Raw genomic sequence first — 12,082 nt, 5'->3', positions numbered from 1 at the left:
CGCTGCTGCCCGCCAGCTTGCTAGGCGGCTGGGCTGGTCTTAAGGAGGCCTGGGTCGGTGGGCTGCTTGCCTCATAGTCTCTGTCCCTGCTGGCCTCGGCTCTGGGGACTGGAAGGGTCCCCTACAGTCCCGGAGCCCCGAAATGGTGGGCGCCGAGGAGGGCTGAGCCTCAGAATAAGGGGGTGAGCAAGGGAGAGCCAGCTCTCCCCTCCCCCCTCCCCTCCTGCCCACCAATAGGAAGTCGGCTGCTGGTTTCCATGGTGATGGCGCTGAACTGGTGGGCTGGACCGGCAGGCAGTGTTGGGACAGAGGGAAGAGCAGGTTCCTTAGAGGATCTCGGCCCAGTGCCCCCAACATGTGACCTCCCACCCCTCCCACACACACACACCCACATTTTCCAGGGTACAGAGACAGGGGGGCTGCAGACAGTTCTCCCCACATCAGTCCCAGCCCAAGCCAGGTAGAGACAGAGACAGGAGTTGGTATGACAGATAGACAAGGGATCCAGCCATGGAGAATGGCAGGAATAGAAAAGATGGGATTTGAGATGAAACAAAGAGAGAGACAGGGAAATCAAGGTAATGACAACAAGAAGATAGAAGCAAAGAGACAGAGGTGGAAATAGGCTGAGGGAATTGCTTTCGCTTGCTCCTGGCAGGTTGCATTTTGGGGGCAACCTGGCCGTCTCGGGCCAGCAGGGAAGGCCACGCGGCCTGTTGGGCTGGCTTAGCCCCAGACTGTCAGGAAGCTCATCTTCTGTCTAGTCTTGGGCCTTTTTGCTATGGGAAAATGGCATTTGGGGACAAGGATGTGGAACTCCCAGACCCGTAAGCCACCCTCTATATGGGGGAAGAGGCCTAGGTGGAGTCCCCAGAGACACGGATGTCGGCAAGGGCCTGAGAGGCCTCTGAACCTGAGACTCAGTCCACCTGAACCTGAGACTCAAGCCAGTCTGGCCTAAGGTCGGGGGCCCCCGTGTGGTGCCCCTGTGGAATAGCACCAGCCGCACTGAGCCACAGAGCCGCTGACGGTGGGCTCCACCCAGGCCAGAGCGGATGGAACTGTTGCGGGGCAGGGGGGCGGGGCATGAGAAAGAGGTGACCCCCTCACTTCCCTAAATCAGTGCACAGATCAATGTGTGCACCACTGCATGAGGTGTGTCGCTGATGTTTATGTCAGGGTGCATGTGTGTCTATAGTACACATATACAGGATAGACATAAATTTGTCTCTATATATGTGGGGGGACACTATTATTTTATATACATACACAGATATATGTATGTATGCATGTATGCTATTATATGTCTGTGGTCTCATTGGGTATATAGGTATGCATGTTTCTGTGTATGTGCCCTTGTGTATATATCACTTGCCACAGTGTCATGCGCTGGGATGTATACGTGAGGCTATGATTGTTTGAGTGTATAAATTACAACACGTATGTCATGATAAATGTATATGGATGACGTTACACAATATATAACGGCACACTCTCATACAGGCATGAGAATATGTAATGACATAAATGACATGGTTTTATTGATATCTATATATCTAGATATATATATAGCCATGCCTCTATTGTATATTCATCATGTATGAACATGTCACTATATGCGTATGTGTACGGAACCAATGTGTTTATTATGTGAATGTCACCACGTGTGTATTCGTATGCTCTTTTATCTGTGACACACATATGTGTTTATATCACTGCATGTGTGTGTACTACTGAAGATGTATGTGTCCTGAGTGTGGTTATATCCTGGGTGTCACTGTGTGACATGCCGGCCATGTCACGTGTATATATACCACTGTAAATGTGCATGTGTGTTTGTGTGTGTGTGTGTGTGTGTGTGTGTGTGTGTGTTTTCTCTTGGCCGCACCACGCAGCCTGTGGGATCTTACTTCTCTGACTGGGGATCAAACCCGGGCCCCCGGCAGTGGAAGCGCAGAGTCCTAACCAACGGACCGCCAGGGAATTCCCTATACATGTGTTGATAGCTTATGTGTATGGGGCCCTCTGAGTAAATGCACTCATGTGCTGGTGTATGCTTTGCGTATTAGCATCTGTGCCCTTGTCTACATATACGATGCTTTTTGTGCGAGCCACGGTGAGTTTGTGCCCAATTCTTATACTAACAGGACCCCCTAGGGATAGGGAGGGTGGGCGGGAGACACAGGAGGGAGGAGATGTGGGGATGTATGTATATGTATAGCGTATAGCTGATTCACTTTGTTATACAGCAGAAACTAACACACCGTTGTAAAGCAATTACACTCCAATAAAGATGTTTTAAAAAAAAAAACAGGACTTCCCTGGTGGCACAGTGGTTGGGAGTCTGCCTACCAATGCAGGAGACACGGGTTCGAGCCCTGGTCCGGAAGGATCCCACATGCCTTGGAGCAGCTGGGCCCGTGCGCCATAACTACTGAGCCTGCGCTCTAGAGCCCGCTAACCACAACTACTGAACCCATGTGCCACAACTACTGAAGGCCCTGTGCCTGGAGCCCATGCTCTGCAACAAGAGAAGCCATCGCAATGCGAAGCCTGAGCACCGCAGCGAAGAGTGGCCCCCACTTGCCGCAGCTAGAGAGACTCCGCGTGCCGCAATGGAGACCCAATGCAGCCATAAATAAATGAATTAAAAAAAGAAAAAAAAAACAGGACCCCCCTAGACTTTTAAAGATTAGAACTTAGAGGTAGGCAGCCTTCAGTTTCAGGGTGTGAAAAGCAGGGTGGGGCAGGGCAGGGCCAGAGCTAGGGTAAAAGGCAGGAGGGCCCCTCACAGCCCTGCCCCTCAAAGTCCTGCCCACTTTCCTCGGTTTGCAGGGAGGTCCTCGGCCCAGGCATGCCCTTCCTCCTCAGGGTGAGGCCCGACCAGGCCCAGAGCCCCCTTCTGGTCTCACAGGCAGAGGCAAACCCATTTCTCTCAGGAGAGAGAGTGGTTTTCGCAACCCCCAGCCCTTCTGTGTGCCCACCACATCCATGTGCCTGCTAAGCCCATTCATCCCACCCCCAACTCCAGCAACAGAGTCTCAGACAAAGCAGCAGCAGAGTCCATTCTTTATTAGTGTTGGGGTCCCAGGCACGCCCCCCCTCCCCTCCATCTCCCCTCCCTTCCCGCCTCTTCCTCATCCTGGCATCTGTCCTCTGGTGGCTGGGCCTGCACTGGGGCCTCTCCCCAGCTGCAGCAGGTCCAGGCGTCCACCCTGCCAGCCCTCGGGGCAGCCGAGGAGCTGACGCGGCATTTCCCGGGTTGGCCGGACCCAGGAGGGGCAGGCCACGGGGGGCAGCGGCGACCTTCCAGGGGTCTGGGCGGGGTGGGGAGGGCAGCTGAGGGGCTCACCTGTCACGCGCGGTCCCGAACGCGGAGGAACTCGGTGGCGGGCGGCGGCGGCGCGGTCTCTGAAGCCCACAGTACACTCATCCATAAAGTAGGAAACACTACACCCTCCAGCGCTGTTAGTAGTGCTTTCTACTTTATGGGTGGCTGCACTGTCTGTCTGTCCGTCGGCAGGTACTCTTCGGGCCGCCCGCTCCTCCTCCTGACTCCTGCTTCGAGGGCCCCCAGCCCTCCCCGTGGCTCCCTGAGACCCCTGCGCCCTGCCCGTGGCCCCGAGGGCCCGCCCTGGGCCCCGTGGGCGGTGACTCAGCATGGGGCCAGACCCGGCCTCCTCTCCCTCCCTCCCCCCACTTCCTCTTTGGTTCCCTCTTCCCTCCCCTACCCCCACCCCCCGGGCTCCACCCCATCCCCCCACTTTCGGAGACGATCAGGTAGAGACCACGGCTATTCTGGAGGCCTCACCCTAGTGCCCAGTTCTGACCCCCTGGGTGACCCCCTTCCAGCTATACCCACCCTGCCCTCCAGAGTCAGACCCCAGGCCTGGGGCCCCAGCCTCCTCCGCAGCCCAGGGCCCTACTCCCTCACCCCCCACCCCGGGGTCTCCCCAGCCAGGAGCCCAAGGCTCTCCTGACAGAGATGGAGACCACATTGAGTGGAGGGAGGCGCTTAGCACCTCTCACTGACAGCGAGTCCCACTGTTCAGCCTTTGCCCGCCCTCTGCCATGCCCACCCTACTCTCCGGCCCTTGTGCCTTGAAACCTTGGACCCCTCTTTCTTCACTGGGGGCCAGGAGCCCTTTGACCCTCCTTGTCCAGAGGGAAGTCAAGGCCCGGCATCCTGAAGGACTGGCCCACCACAGAAGCCATCAAGGCGAGGGCTCCTGCACCTCTTTGCCTAGAGCTCTGCTAATAAGCCTTGGCACGCAAGCTTCCAAAGCCCCTCCCGAGCACGTCTCCACCCAGGGCCTGCGGCCCCAGCCCCTCATCGGCCCTTGAGACCCAGAGTCAAGGAGCCCTGGCTGGGGCTGAAGTGAAGGTTCGGATCCTTACCTGATGCTGCTGGGCTGAAGGGAGCAAGCCCTGTGCCGCAGGCTCCCAAGTGGGGTTCCCTTCAAGGCGGGCAGGGCTTATAACCCCGAGGCCACGTGGGTCAGATCTCAGGGCGCCCAACGGTCCTGGAGCCCGCCTCCACACCACGGTGCCGATTAGCCGCCCCTCCCCTCCCTGGGGAGGACAGACCGACAGGAAACCAGAGACAGGCTGGGAATTGGCGGGAGGGGGGCTGAAGAGATGTCGCACACACCCTGAGCAGGTGGCTTCCGGGACCCCAGGCCTGCCCTTCCCCCATGGCACCAGCTCCAGGAAGGTTTAGGAGTCTGGGACTGCCACAGGGGTGACCCCAGGAGGTAAGGGCTCCCTGCCAGGCCCTTCGGTGAGGACCCAAGACAGAGGCCGGAATTCCAGCACAAGAAAAGCACCCTCTCTCGGAGCCCTACCCGGCTGACCCCAGCCCAGAAGACTCCCTTCCCGTCGGGACAGCAGTGGCATTCAGACCGGGCCGTGGCTCCTCTAAATGTGCTGCCCAGAAAGGCCACAGAGGTGCAGATGTTTGACGGGGCTCTGGGCCAGCACATCACGGTACCCTCCAGGCAGTCAGTTGTCCTCAGCACCCTGCAAAGCCATCCCTCCGCCCAGCACCACCCGCAGGAGACCAGGCCTGAGCTCTCAGCACAGTCGGGATCACACTTGGGCCCGGTGGGCCTGTTGGCACTAGACCCGGTGTTCATGCTTCCCTCAGGGCCTGTAGGGATAAGGGGGCAGGGCAGAGCAGTGGTGAGATCTAGGGTCTCGGGCAGGGCCTGGGTGCCATGGGGCTTGGAGGACTGGAGGGAAGGAGGCTCCGAGGAGGGGTTCTAAGCAGCTACCGGATGTGGGCACGGGGCCCGCCCACCTGCATGCCGCCCCCGCTTTCCCCATGGGGAAGGCAGGAAGCTGCCCATCCCAGGGCCCCTGGCTGGGGGGGCGGGAAACAGGGTGTGGGGCTGGGTGCGGGGCTGGGGTGAACTGGGTCCGGGTCACACATTTTCCCCAAGGCTCTCCAAGCCCCTCAGTGGGCTTGACTCTGGAATCAAGACGAATGGATTGAGCCAGGGGTAAGGAGGTGGGGAAGCGGCGAGGAGTGGACGAGAATCACCCAGTGACTCCTTCCCAGAAGGCCACGGCCACCTTCTCTGGGTCCCCCATTCCGGGTCGGTCCCACAGACACTGTGGGACCTCTCAGATTCAGAGGCCCAGAAGAGGATTGGCATCCGGGGGGAAGCAGCAGGGAGGAAAACTGCTCTGCATCCTTTCCTTCACGACCAGCAACCCTCAACCTGGAAAATTGTTACCCATCTCCCGGCCCCTAAATGGGACAGAGAATGGGGAACAGGGTCCTCCGCCTGCAGGGTCTGAAGAGACAGTGGTGAGGCAGGCGAGCTGGCCAGAAATGGGACAGTGCTTCTTTAACAGACCACTGCTCCAGACCCTGGGTGCAGGGGAAGTGGCTGCCCTAGGCGATAAGAGGATAAGGATATCAAAGTCGTGCAGTAACCTGGGTTGCTGGACCCTCACCCTTCAGGGCCCCTCTTCCGTGAGCATCTTGCGCGCCCTCCCCACCCTGACCTTCTGTCTAAAGCACCATTAGAGTCATCACCACAGATGTGCTTTGTCCCAGGAAACTAGAGTCACAGGCTGGGAGCCAGGGGGCCTGGCTTTGGGGCCCAGCTCTGCCACAGGCTCCCTCAGCTTGTGACCTGCGGCAAGTCAGACCTGAGCTTCCTTCCGAGAGACACACTTGTCCCTCAGCAGCCCCCAGCCCCAGCCGGGCCTCTCTCCTGTCCTGAGCAGGGTGGGGCCGTCCATGAGGCCTGCTCCTCTGTGACATCAGAGGCTGCTTTTCCTCTGTTTGTCCTCAATGCCCTAGGCCAAGACCGACACTGATTTTTTTTTTTCCCCCCTAGGAGAGAGATTGAGGCCCAGCCTCCCCATCCACAGAGCTTCCAGGGTCAGGCGGTTTCTGGAAGGGCTAGGGCTTTCACTCGTTCCACCCTGACGCTGGGGTTGAGGAAGGGTGGAACTGGGGCGGGGACCGGGGGCCGGGGGGAGGGGAGCGGGTCAGGGCCTCCGTAGCCTGGAGTTCTCCCCCAGCCCCGGTGGGCCTCAAACCAAGAGAACAGGGACACCAGAAACAAAATCAAGGATGAGGAAGGGGCAGGGTCTGAGATAAGGACACAGAGACAGTAAGGACCACCAGGTGAGTGGGACAGGAGCACTGGACTCGCAGCCCTGCTCGGGGCTGCGTGACCCATAGGTGTGGCCTGAAGGACTGAGCAACAGGGACCTGAGGGACAAGCAGTGGATGCCTGTGCGTGGGCGTGCCCACACACACACGTGCATACGCACAGACACACACACACACACACACACACGTGCACACACACATGCACACACAGAGGTACACATACACACACAGGCACACACACAGATACACACGCGCGCACGCACGTGCATACACACATGCACACACAGACACACACATGAACGCACACAGATACAGACATGCAGGCACACACGTGCACACACACAGGCACACACAGAGATACACACACGCACACACGTGCATACACACAGACGCACATACACAGAGACACACATGCACGCAGACATGTGCATACACAGAGATACAGACATGCAGGCACACACGTGCATACACACATGCACACACAGGTACACATACACACAGGCACACACGTGCATACACACACAGACACGCACACACACATGTGCATACACACACAGACACGCACACACTTGCAGGCACACACACAGATACACACGCGCGTACACACGTGCATACACACAGACCCACACATACATATACACAGATACACATACACACATGCACACACACACACACACACACGCAGCTTGAGGAGCCCAGAGGACCCACAGTCCCCATTCTAGAGAGGCACAGCAGGCCCAGAACCACACGCACACACTGGGGGTGCTGCCCCAGCTCAGGCCTACAGCTGTGCTTTGAGGGAGGCCCGCTTCACATTCCTGGACACACACACACCCCCCACCCCCCCCACCCCCGCCTCTTCCCCGGGAAGGCTCGCCTGGGAATCTGAGGCCTGAGATTGGGAGGTGACTGGGGGGAGATGGGCGTGGCTTCAGAACACAGGCACCTCTGGGAGAGACAGGGCTCCCACTCCTGCTTCCAGAGGTGCCCAGGATGAGAGAAACTAAACCTTGACGATGGCCGGTCACTGAGCGAGGAGGTGCCTGAGACAGGAGGCCTCTCTTTGTGGAGGAGAGAGGAGTTCAAGTCTATTCTTCAGTAGACAGGTCTTGGTGGCAGGTCTGGGCTCAGCCAGGCACTCACTGGGCAGCCTGGGCTCACTTGGACTCTGCTAGAACGTGTCCTCCGTGGTCCTTTCCAGTTCTGACACTCCTCGTACCTGCTCAGAGATAGCCAAAGGGGAGAAGGGGTAGGGGCCGTGCTAAGAAGGAGTAGCGGTGGGGCAGCTGGCATCAGAAACAAAGTGGGACCAGAGCAGGGGCCTGAGGCTGCTGGGCCTGGGCTTGGCCTCTGGGAGGGCTCCGGGCTCCTAATCCCCAGCCCCACCCCACCTCACTGACCTTGGGGACAGCCACCTTTGTGTGCCAAGCTGGGGCTGTGGGCAGGTAAAGGTGAACCTGAGGAGAAAAGGACACAGCCCTGTCTTCAGGGCCCCCCAGTCTGATAGGCAAGACACAGATCCATGTGCAGGGCATGGGAGCTTCATTGGTTGGTGTGAGTGAGCAGTGCGTACCTAAAGCAGGTGCAAGGCTTCAGGCCTAATGGGGGCGGCGGTTCTTACTTGAGCGAGCCCTGAATCAGACAGGTGATGCAGAACATCCACGCATACTGACAGCTCACAAAACTGTAGCAATAAGGGTACAGCAGTCCTGGGTGGGGTTGAGGGGCCTATGGGGCTAGACTAACAGATGCTGCCGTGGTGGCCTCAGAGTCACAGGGGCCCATCAGAGGGGGCTTCCTGGAGTACGAATGGAAGAGGGTTTGGAAGGAGAGGAAATAATGAGGGCAGAAGCTGACCGGGCAAGGGGGAGAAACAGGGAGCAAACGGTCTTTTGACGGCCTAACACCTGCAAGGGAGAGCAGGCCCAGAGGGGGGAGAAAGGCGAGGGTCTTGTCTCCACAGGAAGGTGGAGAAGAAAACGAAGCCTCCCCTCCAGCTGCACAGGCCTGGGGCCCGTACTCGGCAGGCAGGCGAAGATGGCAGCCCAGATAACCTGCGGGGTGTGGAGACAACAAGAGAGAAGCCGCACGGCCCACCGCGCGCACAAACAGGAAGTCAGAGGCAGAGCGGCCCGCCCTGCAGCGAGCAAGGCTGGGGGACGGGTCTGGTCACAAAGGAGGGAAATTGAGCCCCCAGCACTGCACATCGGGGCTGAGGACAATGCGAGTCGATAGTCCCAAACGTTAGGACCTTTGGCCTCCCTCCCTGGGAGGGGGGGCCACCGAGGGAAGCAGGTGCTGAGAAATGGAAGCACCTCAAGAACCTAAGACAGCCCGTGTCCCTGGCAGAGGTCATGTTGGCACCAGGGAAGGCCCCTGCCTCATCCCAGAGCCTGGGGCTGGTTGTGGGGTGGGCCCCGGAAGTGCTGAGAGGCCTCCAGACAAGGAGGGTGGGTACGCTCTGCCCTCAGTCCTGCCTGCACTGCCCAGACATGCTCCAAGTTGAACCTCACGCTCTCCTGTGCCACCCCGGCGAGAGGCAGCTGCAGCGCACCCTGGGAGGCCAGCTCCGCTCGGGACGGGGTCTGGTTCAGCTCTCTGGATCATAGTATCCAAGGCCTTTCAGGCAGTAAGGTCAGGCAGCAAACTGACCTGAGTCAGGAAGCTGAGCTGCGAGACCAGAGAGAGGCAGCAGGCAGCCTGAGGTCACAAAGCAAGTCAGGGCCAGGGCCAGGGTTTTGTCCACAGCCTCTAGAGAGGGGCAGGGCGGGCTGCGTAGGAAAGCGCGTGTGGGTGTGAGGAAGAAGACCACCCCGACCACTGCTGTGGGAGTGGCCATGAAACCAGAGGCGTCCTCGATTGGGATCTCCTAGGGACACAGGGAGGAAATGAGAGAAAACTCCCTCTTGGCTCCCTCCACACAAAGGTACAAATTTGCCTGGTTTAAGTTGCAGAGCTGCACCTGCTCCAGTTTTAACTGCTACAAATAAACTCTGTGTGTGTGTGTGTGTGTGTGTGTGTGTGTGTGTGTGTGTGTCCCATCCCTGCCTGGAACCCACTATGATCTCTCATCAGCCTAACTACCTACCCCCAACATCAGGACCACGGAACAGAGGGCAGAACTAGGAGGTAGGAGACGAGGAGTCCAGTCCCCACCCTATGGCTATTTACAGTGTAACTTTGGATCTGCTCCCCCAGCCCCCAGCCCTTACTTCATCTATAAAACTGAAGAGTTTGACCAAAGGACCTGTTTGTAGTCAGGAAGTCCCCAGGAGCAAGGGGCCCCAAGGACCTTGGAGGAGGAAGCAGCAAGGCCTATGTTCCAAGACCTTCCCATGGATTTCCCCAGCGGGCTCAAGGGCAGACCTCCCGTAGCTCAGAGAAGGCAGGTGACTGGGAAGAGATCTCGAGTAGAATCTGCCCCCCATCTTGGCTGGGAACAGGGACAAAGGGCTGGGGGATGCCTCTATCTGCCAGCATCCTGCCGCATCCTGCCTTCCACAGCAGTCCTCACGTCCCAGGGGCAGCTGGAAAAGCAGAAGGCGAGGGGCGGAAAGAACAGAGAGCACCGTGAGGACTGCTCCGTGAGCTGTTTCTTTATTCACCTCCACGTTCTACATGCTGAGCTAGGGTCGGGTGGGGTGGGGAAGGACAGAAGCCAAGGCATCTAGAGGACTTTGTAAAACCTCATTTGATCGTCATGCTGACCCAGTGATGTAAATGATGGTATCCCCATCTCAGAGATGAGGAAACGGAAACTCAGTGGGGTTAAGTTTCACCCTCCTGAAAATCAGCCAGCAGCCTGCAACCCATTTCTGTTTCCCTAAGGGACTCAGTCCAAAGTCCCCCAGAGGACCAGGCCTGGCAGACCTCATTGTGGATACTCAACAGACAGTGGGGATGCAGCCTTGTCTGCTCACAAGCCCAGCTGGAGAAGGGGGTTGGAAAAAGCAGCGGGAGGAGCTCGGGGCAGACTTCCCAGGCCCCAGGCTTGTGGGTGGGGGCAGCAGAGGGGTCTGAATGGGTCACCAAGCGGTCTGCAGAACCCAGCAGTGAAGGGCCACCCCAGCTCCTTCCCTCGGAGCCCATTAAGGCAGTCAGGTGGGGGAGGTGGCCACGAAGGCTGGGGCCACGAAATCCGGGGCCACGAAGGCTGGGGGTCACTTGTGCAGCGGCAGCCGCAGCAGCTCCCAGCACTGGAGCCGTTAAAAAGTGACTCAACCAGAAAGTGTGTTTGAAGCGACGCCCGCCAGGGCCCCATAGGCAAACCTCAAAAAGACGAAGTGAGAGAGACAAGCCTGCCCGGGCTGGGCTGGGGGTGGAGGCGGCCTGGAGCTGCCTGGCCAAATAAGGGCAAATGCTCCCGGGCCGGCCAATGGGGCGCGGGCAGCTGCGTCCTGGGGCTGCGGCTGGGGGGTTGGTGCTGGTGAGAGTCCTGGGGCAAAACGGGAGAGGGGACGGGGCCAGAGGCCCAGGCCCTCCAGGAAGGGTCCAAGGGTGAGTGAGCACGAGGAGTTGCTGAGGCCTTCCTCCCCAAAGACCTTAGCGCTGCAGATGGCAGACCCGACCCCCAAGAGCCCCACCTGCAGGCGGGGGTCAAGGGGGGAAAAGGAAGAACTAGCCCTCACCCCTGCCCCAGTTATGGGCCCTGGATCCCCAGCTGCCACAGCGGAACCGAAGGGACGCCATAAGGGGCAGCTGGGCCGAAACACCAGTCCGGACTTGCCTGGCCGCTGACCTTGGGCAAATGATGTAACTGAAACTCAGTTTTCTCATCTGTGAAAGGGAAATAATGCCCCACAGGATGGCACTGAGGATCAGATGCAATAATGGAGGTGGGCAGTTTTTGAACCTGGTAATTGTCATACTGATATAACAAATTATTATTGTGGAAGCACTAGCCCAAGGGCGGCTTCTCGCTCTACTCTTGCCTCCCAGTGGCTGTGAAAGATCCCTTTGCAGGGACACCACGTGGTTCCCAGTTCTGGCCTCTGGTAGGGGGAGGAGTGGTGCGGAGGCCGGAGGGGTCCTTCCCGTCTAAGCTTAGTCCCTCCTGCTGCAGAAGCAACAGACACGCTTTCCTCAGACTCAGTCATGGAAACGTGACGCAAAGCGCCCACCTCGACCTCCCCCATCTCCTCATCTTCCCGCCTGGCTCCACGGAGCTCCAGACCCCACCCCATCTCCCTGCTCCCCGGAGGTGCAGGGCTGAGGAAGTGAGTCTACTCGGCTGCCCAGAGAAAGTGCCAGTGCCCCGACGGGGCGGGGGGGGGGGACAGCTGCTGGCTTCTCCCAGGGCCTGTGATCACTCCCTTGCCTCAGGCCTCCCCAGCACCTGCTGGGCCCACAAGCCCCAAAGGAAGGCTGGGCCTTGGCTGCCACCCTCTTCCTCTCCGTGCAGTTCTTCTCTCTCCCAAGCATGGATTTGCATTTTCCCCTCTACCCTCTGCC

This window comes from Phocoena phocoena, chromosome 19 (genome assembly GCF_963924675.1).
Source record: "Phocoena phocoena chromosome 19, mPhoPho1.1, whole genome shotgun sequence".
Classification (NCBI taxonomy): domain Eukaryota; kingdom Metazoa; phylum Chordata; class Mammalia; order Artiodactyla; family Phocoenidae; genus Phocoena; species Phocoena phocoena.
This window is presented reverse-complemented; position numbering follows the sequence as displayed.